We start from the raw sequence: 16,152 nt of genomic DNA on the forward strand, positions 1-16,152 counted from the left end.
CTACCTTCGAACATTGAGGACAATGTCTCGTTTTGGTTGGGGGGAGAGGGTAGTAGTTTAAAAAAAAAAAATACTAACTTGCTAACTGTTTTTGCTATTATTAAAACCATTTGACAAAATTGTTATTAGGATGGTAGAGTATGGAATCAATTTTATTGACTCTAGAGACGCATCTTAGTAAGTTTCATTACCAAGGTCTATCATAATACTTCTTGAAATATTCAGGTTTACAAACTCTCACATTGTTATCACTTGATTCTGCTCCTATACTCATTTAACAAGTATTATTAAACCTTCATTTTCACACACACACTTTAACATATGATTGTGGGTTGCACATTGGATTATTACATTAATTATGTTCTTTTGTTGAAGGTAACAACTAAGGGAAAAGGATAGTATATAATTTGCAAAGAAAAAAAAAAGAGAAAAAAAAAGATAGTATTGATGATAATAAAACGTGGATAAGTTTGGTTTCGTAGCCTCCCTAACCTAAGCAATTAAGCCCGAAGGGGTGTTTTTAACACCTAATACCCTAAAGTCAACTGACTTGGGAGCTATTGGCCCAAAGCTTGTTACATGGGTTAAGGAGAAAAGCTTAAGGGAATCAAACATTGCATTATCTACGTATCAGTATCTGCAACCCGAGTTGTTAAGCTCGTAGGGGTGTCTCAACACCTAATGCCCTAAGACCAACTGGTCTGGGAGTCATTAGCCTAAAACTCGTTACATGGGTTAAAGATACATTATGTTTTAAGTTGTATGTGTATATAAATAAAAATAAAAAAAAATAAAAATAAAAAAAAAAAGAAGAAGAAAAAAGAAAGTAATAATGATAATCCCAACCCAAGGAAGTTCACCTTAAACATTTGAACATAATATTGTTTTCTTCCAACAAAAGCCCCATCATCTATGTTTTCATATATTGAGCACATAAAAAGAAGGTTTATTAATATCTTGTTTAAGAAGTATGAAGCAGGAATATAAATTTAATGAGAGTTTGTTTATCTGGATAGATTGATGGAAGTTGAATGATGAATGCCTTGCTTTGTGATACTTGCAAATTGTTTCTCTATTTTAACGCTTTAGATTACTAGGGACTAGTAATAAGCTGGTTGGGGGGTGTGATTAGTACTTAAAAGTGCATGTTTATCAAGGTTTTATATCATCATTTTGCACTTGAAGTATCAATAACTCCTTAACTAAAGCATGTTTTATAATAACAAGTTTGATATTATAAGATACCTTAATTTATGGTAAATGCTCATTTTAAATGCAGAACTATCACATAAATAAAAGGATTGATTGATGAGTTTAAGCATTGAAAGTTAAAGGACAAAGAGATGGCCAAACTTAGAAAAGAGATGTTGGTGCAGTCCAAACCGGAACAGTGCTCGGTAATTGGATCATATCTGGAGCTCTAGATCTCGGATTTAGGTCCATTTTATATGGATGGAAAGGTAAAAGATAGGCCTGCAACTTTCATTTGGACACCAAGATCTGAGAAGGCCGTTTTCAAGTCCAAAATATAGGAACAACGAAGAAGTCCGAAGCTGTCCTGCAGCCCAGACACTATTTAGTGTTCAGCCCATATCTTGAGTTCTAGAAGTCCAAATGACCTCATCTTTTTTTTGCTGGAAAGCTGAGACAATTTCCTAGAACATTCCTCAGAATTCTGGGCAAATTATGATGTTAGCAATGACGTCTTGTTCAGACAAGAAGATAAGGATTGTTATCAAGTCAAGATGTGGCCACCCACTCATCAATTAGTCAACAAATCAATAGTTCCAAATTTTGGCCTATAAAAGAAGGCACTTACCATGTATTGAGGCATCTTGGTTTCCAGATCAAGATCATGCTCTTGCTTTCTCTCTTTGTATTGCTTATGTCTTGCTTTCATTAATATCAAGTTTATGCACTTCATTTCCTTTCTTTTACTTAGTTAACTTCTTTCTCATTTATGTTCTTATCTTGTTTATTTATGTTTCTTTCTTTCATTATGTTTAGTTAAGTTAATTATGTCAAGGTGAAAAGGGTACACTAATGGTGTAAGAATAAGTATAATATAAATTTAACATGGACCTTAACGTTGGATACTAACATGTTTTATATTTGTTATCTTGTTCACTTTTAATACTTTGCTTGTTAAATGGTTAATCTAGATTTATGTTGTATAACACTTGGTACAACAAATACTTGGTACTTTCATAGCCCATACTGTATGGTATAACCGACACCTGAGCTATGAAAGGGACTTGATTTGTTGTTAACATAAGTTATAATCATGAATGCCTGCCAACATTTACAAGTATTAGCTTTATTCGAATAAGATAACTAATATAATCATGTTAACAATTTATAATCTGATTGGAACCTCCTTTATGTGTGGTTTCCAATTGAGTAATAAGAATTTATATTATACTTGTTTGAAGTACCATTAGTGGATCCTCTAACCTTGACATTCGTTTTATCATTGTTTAATCCTTACATTAATCTTCCAACTCAAAGTTCTCATTAATTTCTTCATCTTCTTCTATTTCCACTACTACTACTATTATTATTTTTATTATTGTTGTTGTTGTTATTTACATTCTGTAATATATCCCTTTGATCTTTTCATAAACTCAGTATATAGGCTGGAAACCTGTGACCCGATCTTTTGGATCATTCTCAGGTGTAACAACGCCACGTACTGAGTATTATAATTATAATTATTGTTATTGTTGTTGTTGTTGTTGTTGTTTTTGTTGTTGTATTGTTATTTATAATTTATACAATTAACCTCTCTGTGGTTCGACCCCAGTCTTGCCGGGTTATTTATTACTTCGACACTCCTGCACTTGGGAAATGACATCAAGCTTTTGGTCGTGTCAACCAGTTAACCCAAAAACCAGCAATGGGCATAGATTCATCCTCGTAGCTATTGACTACTTCACGAAATGGGTAGAAGCCAGTTCGTATGCTCATGTAACATAGAAAGTGGTGAAGAAGCATATAGAAAAAGACTTGATTTGTCGCTATGGTCCGCCAGAAAAGATAGTGACCGATAATGCATAGAATTTCAACAGCAAAATGATCGTGGAGCTTTGCACCAAGTGGAAAATCAAGCATTCAAATTCCTCACCATATAGGCCAAAGATGAATGGTGCCGTGGAAGCAGCCAACAAGAACATCAAGAAAATTATTCAGAAGATGGTAATCACTCACAAGAATTTTCATGAGATGTTGTCGTTCGCTCTCCATGCATATCGCACTGCCATAAGGACCTCTACAGGAACTACTACGTACGCTCTAGTATATGGAATGAAGGCGGTGATGCCTTTGGAAGTAGAAATACCTTCGTTAAGGGTGCTAATGGATTCGGGATTAGAAGAAGCTGAATGGGCCAAAGTAAGATATGAACAGTTGAACCTGATTAGTGAAAAGAGGTTGGCTGCAATCTGTCACCACCAACTTTACCAGAAGAGGATGGCCAAGGCATACGACAAGAAGGTTTGACCTCGCAAGTTCCAAGAAGGAGATCTAGTGCTGAAGAAACTATTGGCTTTACCAGGAGAAGATCGAAGCAAATGGCCACCAAATTATGAAGGACCTTATATAGTGAAGAAGGCTTTCTCAAGGGGAGCTTTGAAGTTATCCAGAATGGATGGAGAAGATCTAGCCAGACCTGTGAATTCTGATTCTGTAAAGAGATATTATGTTTAATGTGTTCAGCTTTCTCCTAAAATCAATAAAGCAAGTTTGGCCATGATTTCTTTGTGTAAAAAAATCTTGAAAGAACCGGTTTTTGTGCATGATTACAAGGAATATATTATAAAACACTCAAAAAAATGAAATTTAAGCTCTTCCCAGTAAAGAGGTGACCGAACTAAGCAAACCCTAAAGCTAACCATATGATGAAACCTTGTCCCTGATAGCATTTTGAATTGTATGGATAAATGGTGGGGCAATTATCTTCGTAATCACCCCGCATGTTCCTTCCAAGATAAGAACAAGGTTTATCAATCTTAATAATGTGCCTTTTGAAATGAGGAAAGGCCATCTTTGTCATCCCTTCACTTTCTAAAGATTTTATCCTTTGTAGTCCCCCTTTGAGCCGGATTGAGTTTCTTCTTTACAAAAACCCGACTAAGACCACACCCTACACTAGGGGCAATAAGAGATCTTTTGTTAAGGATGAAAACAAATTAAAGCACTGATAAGAGCATGATAAGAAGCAATGACAAATCATGCATTTTAGAAAAGGGTCACCTAATGACAAGGTTGGGGATCTTCTTCCCTGGGATGAGATGGAAAGAAGAGACTCAATGGGAAAGGGATCCAGCATGCCATTTCGAGCACGCGAACAAGGTCGTATCAAAAGAGAGTGTCAGAAATTGAAGGAAGTGATGGGACCTATGTTTCCAAAACAGGTAAGGATGCATGCATGGCATCCAACCACAAGGCATTGCATCAAACATTTTTGTTGACTTGGTAAATAATTGTTGATTTGGAAGACAACAAAGAATCATAGTTTTGACCCTGGAACGGGAGGAAAATGAGATAAACCCTAACATTAGGGAAATCTCAAAGAAATTGGAAGATCAATGAAGAAGAGTCTTCAATTCAAACCCTATCATCTTGAAGAAGGAATATTTTTTGGTTAAAGGAGATTGCCAGAAGGAATCTTAGGTTAACCACAATATGAAGATTTTAGCTTTGGTTGAAGGGAGTCGCCAGATGGGATTCCAGGTTGACCGAGCTACACACACAGACCTTGGTTATGGTTAAAGGGGACCGGCAAAGGGATCTCAGTTTAACCTAATTGGAAAGGATTTTGGTTCTGGTTGAAGGGGATCGATGAAGGGATCTCAGTTCAGTCTAACCACACAGACCTTGGTTATGGTTAAAGGGGACCGTCAAAGGGATCTCAGTTTAACCTAATTGGAAAGGATTTTGGTTCTGGTTGAAGGGGATCGGTGAAGGGATCTCAGTTCAGTCTAACCACACAGACCTTGGTTATTGTTAAAGGGGGACCGGCAAAGGGATCTCAGTTTAACCTAATTGGAAAGGATTTTGGTTCTGGTTGAAGGGGATCGGCGAAGGGATCTCAGTTCAGTCTAACCACAGAGACCTTGGTTATGGTTAAAGGGGATCGGCGAGGGGATCTCAGTTTAGTCTAACCACACAGACCTTGGTTATGGTTAAAGGGGACCGGCGAAGGGATCTCAGTTTAACCGAATTGGAAAGGATTTTGGTTCTAGTTGAAGGGGATCGGCGACGGGATCTCAGTTCAGTCTAACCACACAGACCTTGGTTATGGTTAAAGGGGATCGGCGAAGGGATCTCAGTTTAACCTAATTGGAAAGGATTTTGGTTCTGGTTGAAGGGGATCGGCGAAGGGATCTCAGTTCAGTCTAACCACACAGACCTTGGTTATGGTTAAAGGGGACCGGGGAAGGGATCTCAGTTTAACCTAATTGGAAAAGATTTTGGTTCTGGTTGAAGGGGATCGGCGAAGGGATCTCAGTTCAGTCTAACCACACAGACCTTGGTTATGGTTGAAGGGGACTGGCGATGGGGTCTCAGTTTAACCTAATTGGAAAGGATTTTGGTTCTGGTTGAAGAGGATCGGCGAGGGGATCTTAGTTTAGCCTAGCCACACAAAGATTGTAGTTCTGGTTGAAGAGAATTGCTATAAATGCAGAGTTTCAGATCAATCAAGCTTTGACCGGATCAGTTTCAGGAGTTTCGTTTTGGGTTTATCTTTATAACACTTACTGCGCAAAACCCCTGCTCCGTAAGTATTATAAAGAGGGGGCATCTGTTGTAACCCATTTTTTTGGTCCCCATAAAAATAAAATAAATAGGCAAAAGAGGTTAGAAAAATAAGAGGAGGCAGAAGCGCTCAGAAAATGATCGAAAATTGGTCAAGGAGGTTAAAAAAACACAAGGATTGGATTTTTGACAGTATATTCTTGAAGGATGAGAGCCCTGTTGAGAAGGAAAATTTAATTTTTGAGGAGAAAAGCCCAAATTTGGATGTTTATGGACTTAATTGGATTTTTAATTGATTTTATAGGGGATTTGATTGCAAGAAAAATTGATTTTTAAGTCAATTTGGGCTTTAATTGAAAGAAATTTAAGTTCTGGGGCCAAAATATATTTTTTAGGAATTTATTAGGTCAAATCGGGGGCTTAATTGCGTAAATATTGAAGTTTAATGGCCAATTAGGGACTTAATTGTGAAAATCCGAAACCAGGGACCAATTTGGAGAAGGCGCAAAGATAGAGGGGGCTGTTTGGAATTGATTCGGGGGCTTAATTGAAGAAATTGGAAGTTTATTGATCAATTAGGGGCTTAATTGTGAAAATCAGAGGCCAAGGACCAAAGTGAAAAACGCAGCCAACTATAGGGGTAGGGACCGAATTTGGCAGGGACGCAATTGAATTTTATTCTTAAAATCAGGACTCGATTGAAGGACTTAATAGAACAAATGATAAATTAAGGACCGATTCAAATAAATGTTCTGGCGCCTTTTTTAAATGAAAAGACGCGTTTTCTCCAAAACGACGCGTTTCATACATAAAAAAAAAAGAGAAGACCGAACGGTGCCGTTTTGAACGGCACTGTTCACCTTTCTTCTTCCCCCGAACATACAGCGGGGAAGAAGGAAAAGTTTGCATTGTTTATTTTTTTTCGCAGGTCCCTCGACCAACCAAGACCCCACGCCGGTGGGCCCCCGACAGAAGACACTGGCCGACCACCCGCCGCGCTGCCGAAACCGAGGGAGGCCCGCCTGGACAGCCGCTCCCCGACCAGCCGCTCCTCGACCCGCTCCTTGGCTCCACGGTGAAGCCACGCCCACTGGCTCTATAAATAGAGAACATAATAAAAGAACCGGGGGAGGAAAAAAAAGGAAAAAAAAAGAGAACCCAAAGAAAACTAAGAAAACCAAAGAGAGAGAGAAACACCCAACCGAGGAGAGAGATCCAACGAAAACCCGAAAAACCAAGAGAAGAGGGAAAGTTTGAAGCCGGGATGGAATTTAGAAAACAAAAACCAAGCAAACGAACTAAGAGGACTTCGCCGGATTGTTTGGGAAATCATCGTGAGGAGTCGCCGTACGTGAGCTAGGACGCTGCCACTGCCTCCACCGCAGCACCGCAGCAAGCCATCGTCTCCGCCCAGCCCAGCCCACTTAATATTAATATATTTATAAATTATATTATATCATTATATTATATTATTATATTATGCATCTATATATATATATATTATATATATATATATTTTAAAAAAAAGAAAAAAAAATCTGAAAAGTTCAAAAAATATTGTTGTTTTCTTTTCATATAAATATATATTTGTTTTTATACATTGGTTTGTATTTTTATACTGTGGAGATACAAATTCAGTGTTTAAAATACCCGGTTTTTCGTCAAGACATCCAAGATTTTCAAAAGATAAAAAATGTTTTCTTTGCTTTCAAAAAAAATTTCTAAAATTCCTTAAAAATATTGTTGATTTTTCCTCACATTTTTAAAATGACTTAATATTGGTTTGTATTTTTATGCTGTGGAGATACGAATTTAGTATTAAAATACCCGATTTCGTAAAAAAAAATGTTTACAAAAAAAAAAAAAAATGTTTTCTTGCGTGTTGCATACGGCCAATACTCTAACATGTTTTGAATGTTCTTTTTTACAAAAAAAAAAAATATTAAAAAGCTTTTGAAAGTGTGTTTTCGCATAGATTTCTTAAACACAAACTATTTTCTTGCATTTCTGGATTTTACAACATGTTTGTTGTAAAAAACTATAAAAAATCTTATTTTGGGGGAAGAAGTTCATTTATTATTCACCGCTAATGTTTGGATAAAGAAATCCTTAAAGGACGAATATCCAAAATATTATTGGGGAGTAATAAATCCGAACACGTTTTTGAAAGAAGCCTTGATTATAATCGAGAACATTTCAAAATTTCAATTTTTATTATTCCACGGTTTACGAGCCGTGAAAGTATGAAATACTAAGGCAGTTTTTTTTTTTTAGCGTTGTGATTTCCTTAGATTTCTAAATTTTTTGTCCCTCCTCCTTGCGATTTACGAGTCGCAAACTCTTGAAATACTAAGGGAAAAATGAGCTTTCAAAGCACATGGAATCTCCTTGGATTTCTATCCAAATAAATTTTATTTGAATCAAACTTAGAAAAATTGATGGGATTAGAAAACACCAACACCATAGCAATTATAGAACAAACCAAACACCAAGCAGCTTACCTTAGGTAGGGCGTACTAGGGGTGCTAATACCTTCCCTTTACGCAACTAGTCCCTTGCCTTAGAATCTCTGAAAGACCAGTTAGGGTTCCTAGTGACCAAAATACTAGGTGGCGACTCCAAAGAACAAAATCAAGCAAAAACAAATGATAAAAAATCGCCAGCAGATGCCACGCGGATTTTGACATGCGACATCCTTCTTAGCTTTTGTTTGACTGGACGACAACCCTCAATCAAAGGTAACCTATGCACTACTATTTAGTATCCAAACTGGGCATGTCAGCGTACGACCAGGCAAAAATATCCACATACTCCCGCAAAAGGGCGACCAACTCACTCCTCATAACTGTATTGATCAACATCCCTATTTTCAACTCCTTTTTATCATGCTCGGTACTTACATTTATTAATTCTAATTCCTCTTTTGCAGGCTCCCATGCATGTTCAGATTGTTTTATAAGCTTTTTGAACTCCTCAAAGTCATCTTCACCATCTTCTTCCTCATCCATTGAAGTTATGGTTTTATCAAAATTAGGCCAATTATTCTCAATGCAATGGGTTTTGTAAGTTTATCGTTGTCCGCTTTCAGATTTCCCTGAAAGCGGAGAAAGTGCCTTTGTTATGAGTGCATAATGGAAAAAATGAAACTAAAAGGCATGATGAAGGGAAAAACCAAGCATGACTCATTAAAACTTGAAATGATAGAAGGGCTCAACACAAAATCTTGTTGCCAATATCTTGAGCCACGATTACTGGCAACGTAAATTTATTCAAACAAAATGCAGCAATAATAAAAAGCAAGCGACCAACAAATGTTTACTTTTTAAAGATAACTGGGACTTCTTGAATTTCCCAATTGTTCAACTCTTCCCCTTCAGTTAATCTTCTCACAAACTCAGGTAGACCATCCTCTAGAGCACTCACAGTCAGTTGGGGTAGTTCTTTATACGGGCTCTCTTTGTCTTCAAAACCCCCTTGGGGTTCTTGTTTGTTGATTTCTTCCAGATAGTGGATGGTAGCACTGCTAAATTCTTTACTCATCCTCTCAATTTCACCCCCAGCATTGATCACTTGTGCAGGTCGGGGGAATGTTACGTGAATTGGAGGGATCTGGATTCGACCTTCATTAGGCTCCCTTCCTTCAATTCGAGCTAAACTCCTTTCTCTTTTAAACTCAGCCACTCTCATGAAATCTTCCTTTCTAGGTTTAAAACCTAAACCAAACCTCTGATCTGCACATTTCATCTTTATTACATTGATCCTCTCGGGCATTCCTGTGATAGGGTCATATTGGAATGGCAATCCATGCTTCAGAAAATATTTAGCACCCATCCTTGCAGCTTCAGAAACCTCTGGTTTCCTTCGCACCGTATTCTCAGGTACCCATTCAGCATTTACTACCTCAAATGCATATAGGTTTCTGTCTTTATTCTCTTCAACCTCTATATAAGGAATCGACACGTTTCTCACCATAGCTAAAGCCTCTTCAGCCCTTACTGTCACCAAGTTTCCATTGATGATAAACTTAACCCATTGGTGTAATGAGGATGCAACAGCTCGTGCTGCATGGATCCAAGGTCTTCCCAACAACATGTTGTATGTGGGATGAATATCCATCACTTGTAAAGTTACTTGGAATGGTTGGGGGCCAATTACGAGCTCAACATCAATATTTCCATAATCGGCCTTTGGCGAACCATTCATATGCTCTAGCTGTCATGGTACTTGGCTTCATATGAGAGACATCAACTGGCATTTTATCAAGCACATGCCTTGGCAACACATTCAAAGCGGAACCATTATCTATCAGCACCTTAGTGATCACACAATCCTTACATTTCACAGTGATATATAACGGCTTATTGTGACACGTTCCTTCATGATCTAATTAATCATCTGTGAAGTAGAGATAGTTAGTGGCTTGAATCCTTCCCACCAAATGTTCTATAGAATCCTGTGTGATATCTTGAGGAACATATGCTTCGTTAAGGACTTTCTAAAGAGCGTTTCTATGCAACTCTGAACTCAAAACTAATGATAATAGAGAGATTCTGGCGGGGGTCTTTTTCAACTGGTCCACCACGTTATATTCGTTGTGCTTCATTAGCTTCAAGAACTCATTTAGCTCCTCGTCGCTCACTGGTTTGTTGACCTCATCCATCTTGGCCAACTCCACCACATTCTTTTCCTTTTACCCTTCTTTGGTCTTCTAACTCTTTAGGAGTATAGTACCTTCCACTTCGGGTTAACCCCCCAATTTCAGCATGAAGAGTTGGAGCTGGTCTCGCGGTGTGGAAAGAATAACCATAATTATGAGGTATGGCATTATAATTTCCACTAATTGTGCTTGTAGGTCTAGCCAAGATCATTCTTGGGGGTCCTCTTTCTGTTGGTTGATATCTACAAACTTCAACCTTCTTGTCGAAACCAGTCATGGTTCCTACTAGCTTTTCTTCAGGCATCCCTATCCTCAACACTCCCAATGTCATCATATCTTCTACTTTCACCCGAAACTCTTTACAAGAGTTTATATGGTGTCCCATATGCTGGTGATACTCACAATATTCACCCTTATGCTCTATGGCTTGCTTTTTGAGGGGTGTTTGGAGGTACCTAGTTTGCTCCAACATTTTGTACAATCTCTCCATTGACAACTTTAAGACATTAGTATCCCTCTCTTCTTCTTCCAAAGCATTCACCCCTCCACTTCCAGAAGCATGGTGCGGTAGCAGGTTGGATTTTACATTTGGAAAATCATCAAAGGAAATCCAACCTGCTTTGATGAGTTGGAGGATTCTCCTTTTGAAAGCCAAACAACTATCAATATTATGGCCGACGATACTAGCATGGTACTCACATTTCTGGTCTGGTTGGTACCATTGAGGAAAAGGTGGTTGCAAAGGTGTCAAATGAACAGGTGTTACTTGGCCAATGCTGAGCAATCTTTGATACATCTCACTAAGAGGCATGGGAAGTGGGGGCAGTTCTTCTTGGTTTGTGGGGAAGCTTCTGCGTGGGTAAAATGTGTTGTTTTGGCGGTATGGGATATTTTGGGTATTTGTTTGGTTTTTTAGATAAGGTGAGGTGAAATTTATGTTAGATGTGGGGGGAATGGTTATGGGTGGCCTGAAATTATGCTTTCTTCCCTTACCTTCACCTTCTACATTGTAGACGTCAGCCTCCTTCTTGCGTCCAACAAAACCCCTTTTTTCACTAGGGTGTATGATCCTACCCGTTCGAATGGCTTGTTCAATTCGTTCAGCTATAACAACCAAATCAGAGAAGCTTTGTGCAGAACTTCCAACCAAGTATTTAAAGTATGGACCTTTGAAGGTGTTGGAAAATAAACTGATCATTTCCTTTTCCAATAGTGGTGGATTAACCTGTGCTGCCGTTTCGCGCCACCTTTGTGCATATTCCCTTACAGATTCCTTATAACCCTTCTCCAATGAATGTAAGCTTGATCTATCAGGGGCTATGTCTACGTTGAACTTATATTGCTTAATAAAAGCATCGACTAGATCTTTCCATCCCCTTATCTTGGTATTGTCCAAACGCATGTACCAAGTGAGTGCGACATCACTCAAACTATCTTGGAAGAAATGGATCAACAATTTCTCATCTTGCACCACCTCGGCCATCTTATTGCAATATGACTTAAGGTGGGTTATTGGACATTGAGTTCCAGTGTATTTGATAAATTCTGGCACCCTAAACTTCTTAGGAATGACTACGTTAGGTACCAAACACATCTCGGCAGCTTTCACCGGGTCATACAGGTGATTTCCTTCAACTGCCTTTACCCTCTCTTCTAGGGCAGCCCACCTCTCTAAACCTTCAGCTCCTATCATTTTTTCTTTGTGAGACCCTTCCATGGTTAACTCATCAGCATGAGGAATCCTCATCGGGTATATAGGCTGAGCTGGGAAATGCGTAGCATATTGAGGCTCAGGCGAAGATCCACCCACTCCCATGTTTGGTAGGTTGAAGAACACTGGAGGCGTTGGTGGTACCTGAGTGGTAAATGCTGGTTGAGAGGATGTCCCTTCTCCCGACTTAGATCTCAGAGTTTGTTCGAGTAAGCTAGTAAGCCTAGTGACATCTTCCTTCAGACTGTTCAACTCCTTTTGATGTTGGGCATCCAATTGAGTTCTTTCTTCATTTTCCATCTTTTTCCACAATCGTGTGTTATGAGTGTGCTTTAATGGGGGACCTATATTTCACCTATTGTGTAGCATTATGACAGTTCATAAGTGTATGTTCAAAAATGCATGAATGTGAATGCAACATATTGGGCATGGATTATTTCATGGGAGGGTGACATAACAACCGTTATTATTTGGATGCTTGGTTAGATCTACATCCGATACTTATTGCAATGCCGAGAGGAGATCTGTTTAACCTTTTACCATCTGAGCTTTCAGCCTTGTATACTCATTTGAACAAAAATAAATAAAGGTCTTCGCCTTTTTTATTTAACCCATAAAACTTTCATTACAACAAATGATTCATCTTAATCTATTACAGGGGGGAAGGCACTGCCTCTATTAGATATAGCTTTTAGAAACATATCGGTGTTGTTCATGCTCCCTCGATACTTCGCGATGTCCCCTCCAACTTGACGAGCCTCTACTCTTAGCCAATGAGCCTCGGCCGCAGTTCGATCAATTTACTCTTGAAATTCCCTTATTCTTTCAATATGGATCAAGTTGTTTCTGGATAGAGAATTATTAGCAGTATCTAGTATTTGAATGTGACTCTCCAACATTTTCTGACTTTCTAGCAATTGTTCGGTCTTTGCTTCTCCCTTTGCCAATTTAGTCCTCAATGCTTTTGCTTCAATTTTACTACTATTGAGTTCAGCTCTCAAATTCTGCGTGGCTTTGACTATCTTCTTGGATTTAACCAATTCCAATTCAACATCTTTTAACTGGCCCTTGAGTTCTTTCAGATCTGTTAAACGCTTGCTTGACACAGCTTGATTTTTTACAGCCAATTCCTCCCAATATTGGGCCTTCTCCACCTGAAGCGTCTTCTCCTCATTGATGACTTTTAGGGATTCCAAATCGTTCATTGCTTTCATTCGATCTCGGCCCAACGAGTCCCTTTCTTCCTCAGCCAATTTCCTTATAGCTTTTTCTTCGGCCAACTGATGCTCTAATGATAGTCTCAAATCCTCCTTTGTTTTAAGCTCGGCTTGCAATCGTTTTACTTGTTCTCTTAGTTCTTCTTCGCAACTTACCCTCTTTCTTCGGGTGCCCACGGATTCTGAAATTTCTACCATGTCGGAGACTCTTCTGTCACGCCATTCAGGATACTTTTCACTAACTGTGGGATTCCTTGATCCATTCTCCTTCTTTATCAACAACAAAGAGTTCCAATCCTGCTTAATGCTTTCTAACATTTCCATGGCGGCCCCTTTATAGACCCCGGTAAATTGAGCTATGTCAATTGTCCTTGGAACACTTTGTATGCCCCCAAGCTGCCTTGCAACTAAAGCAGGTGCGTAATTGACGTATCCCGTTACTCCAATTAATGGTACCCAAGGTTTTTCTCCATAACTCATCAAGCTTGTCATATTCCTCATCCAAGGAGCTTTCCAATTAAAAATGCTTAATGGAAGCCTTTGCAATTTTACCCTCCAATCATCTTCCGAAAAGCTCTCCCATTCTTTTGATACGAACAACTCGAGTGGCTTTTGGTCAAACCACCAGAAATTATTGAATATTGGTGTCTCCATTTCTATATGACTTAACAACCAGATGAATAGTAAAGAGACACAACACCTCATGGAACCTTTACCCGTTTTCTTGCAATGACTAAGAGATAGGAAGGTTTCCGCCAAAATCGCGGCACACGGGTTGATCTTTGTCTTTTCATATTCCACAAACAAATTGGCAGCTTCAAACTGATAATCCCATAGTAGAGGGACATAGAAACCAAACCAAATATTCACAAAGCCAATATTCTATGTTTCTCTAATTTAGCATCCGGGTTAGCTTTTTTAGCAATCAACAACTCCTCTAGCCGTTTCCATCTAAGACCCCCAGAGTTATCTTTCTCTCTATACGGTATTAGTTGAGGGATCCTTAGCAACTTGGCAAGTTCATCCATGGTGTTGTCGATTCTTGACACGACCAAAAGCTTGATGTCTTTTCCCAAGTGCAGGAGTGTCGAAGTAATAAATAACCCGGCAAGACCGGGGTCGAACCACAGAGAGGTTAATTGTATAAATTATAAATAGCAACACAACAACAACAACAATAACAATAATAACAATAATTATTATTATAATACTCAGTACGTGGCGTTGTTACACCTGAGAATGATCCAAAGATCGGGTCACAGGTTTCCAGCCTATATACTGAGTTTATGAAAATATCAAAGGGATATATTACAGAATGTAAATAACAAAAATAACAATAATAAAAATAATAATAGTAGTAGTAGTAGCAATAGAAGAAGATGAAGAAATTAATGAGAACTTTGAATTGGAAGATTAATGTAAGGATTAAACAATGATAAAAACAAATGTCAAGGTTAGAGGATCCACTAATGGTACTTCAAACAAGTATAATATAAACTCTTATTACTCAATTGGAAACCACACATAAAGGAGGTTCCAATCAGATTATAAATTGTTAACATGATTACATTAGTTATCTTATTCGAATAAAGCTAATACTTGTAAATGTTGGCAGGCATTCATGATTATAACTTATGTTAACAACAAATCAAGTCCCTTTCATAGCTCAGGTGTCGGTTATACCATACAGTATGGGCTATGAAAGTAACCAAGTATTTGTCTGTACCAAGTGTTATACAACAATAAATCTAGATTAACCATTTAACAAGCAAAGTTATTAAAAGTGAACAAGATAACAAATATAAAACATGTTAGTATCCATCGTTAAGGTCCATGTTAAGTTTATATTTATACTTATTCTTACACCATTAGTGTGCCCTTTTCACCTTGACATAATTAACTTAGCTAAACATAATGAAAGAAATAAACATAAATAAAACAAGATAAGAACATAAATGAGAAAGAAGTTATCTAAGTAAAGGAAAGGAAATGAAGTGCATAAACTTGATATTAATGAAAGCAAGACATAAGCAATACAAAGAGATAAAGCAAGAGCATGATCTTGATCTGGAAACCAGATGCCTCAATACATGGTAAGTGCTCCTTTTATAGGCCAAAATTTGGAACTATTGATTTGTTGACTAATTGATGAGTGAGTGGCCACATCTAGACTAGATAACAATCCTTATCTTCTTGTCTGATCAAGACGTCATTGCTAACATCATAATTTGCCCCAGAATCCTCAAAATGTTCTAGGAAATTGTCTCAGCTTTCCAACAAAAAAAAGATGAGGTCATTTGGACTTCTAGAACTCAAGATATGGGCTGAACACTAAATAGTGTTGGGCTGCAGGAACAGCTTCGGACTTCTTCGTTGTTCTTTCAATTTGGACTTCAAAATGACCTTTTTCAAATCTTGGGCTCCTCATGAAAGTTGTAGCTTTTGTCTTACCTTTCCATCCATATAAAGTGGACCTAAATCCGAAATCTAGAGCTCCAGATATGATCCAATTACCGAGCAATGTTCCGGTTTGGACTGCACCGACATCTCTTTTCTAAGTTTGGCCATCTCTTTGTCCTTTAACTTTCAATGCTTAAACTCATCAAATCAATCCTTTTATTTATGTGATAGTCCTGCATTTAAAATGAGCATTTACCATAAATTAAGGTATCTTATAATATCAAACTTGTTATTATAAAACATGCTTTAGTTAAGGAGTTATTGATACTTCAAGTGCAAAATGATGATATAAAACCTTGATAAACATGCACTTTTAAGTACTAATCAATTCTCTGGCGGAAGTACACTTT

The 16,152-nt window shown here is 38.0% G+C and overlaps 1 pseudogene; it reads right to left on the reverse strand.

Annotated features, from left to right (window-relative positions):
* LOC118053116 (uncharacterized) overlaps positions 1-13,996 on the reverse strand; it is a 62,003-nt pseudogene extending 48,007 nt beyond the window's left edge.
* Positions 13,997-16,152: the final 2,156 nt, after the last annotated feature.

This window comes from Populus alba, chromosome 6 (assembly GCF_005239225.2).
Source record: "Populus alba chromosome 6, ASM523922v2, whole genome shotgun sequence".
NCBI lineage: Eukaryota > Viridiplantae > Streptophyta > Magnoliopsida > Malpighiales > Salicaceae > Populus > Populus alba.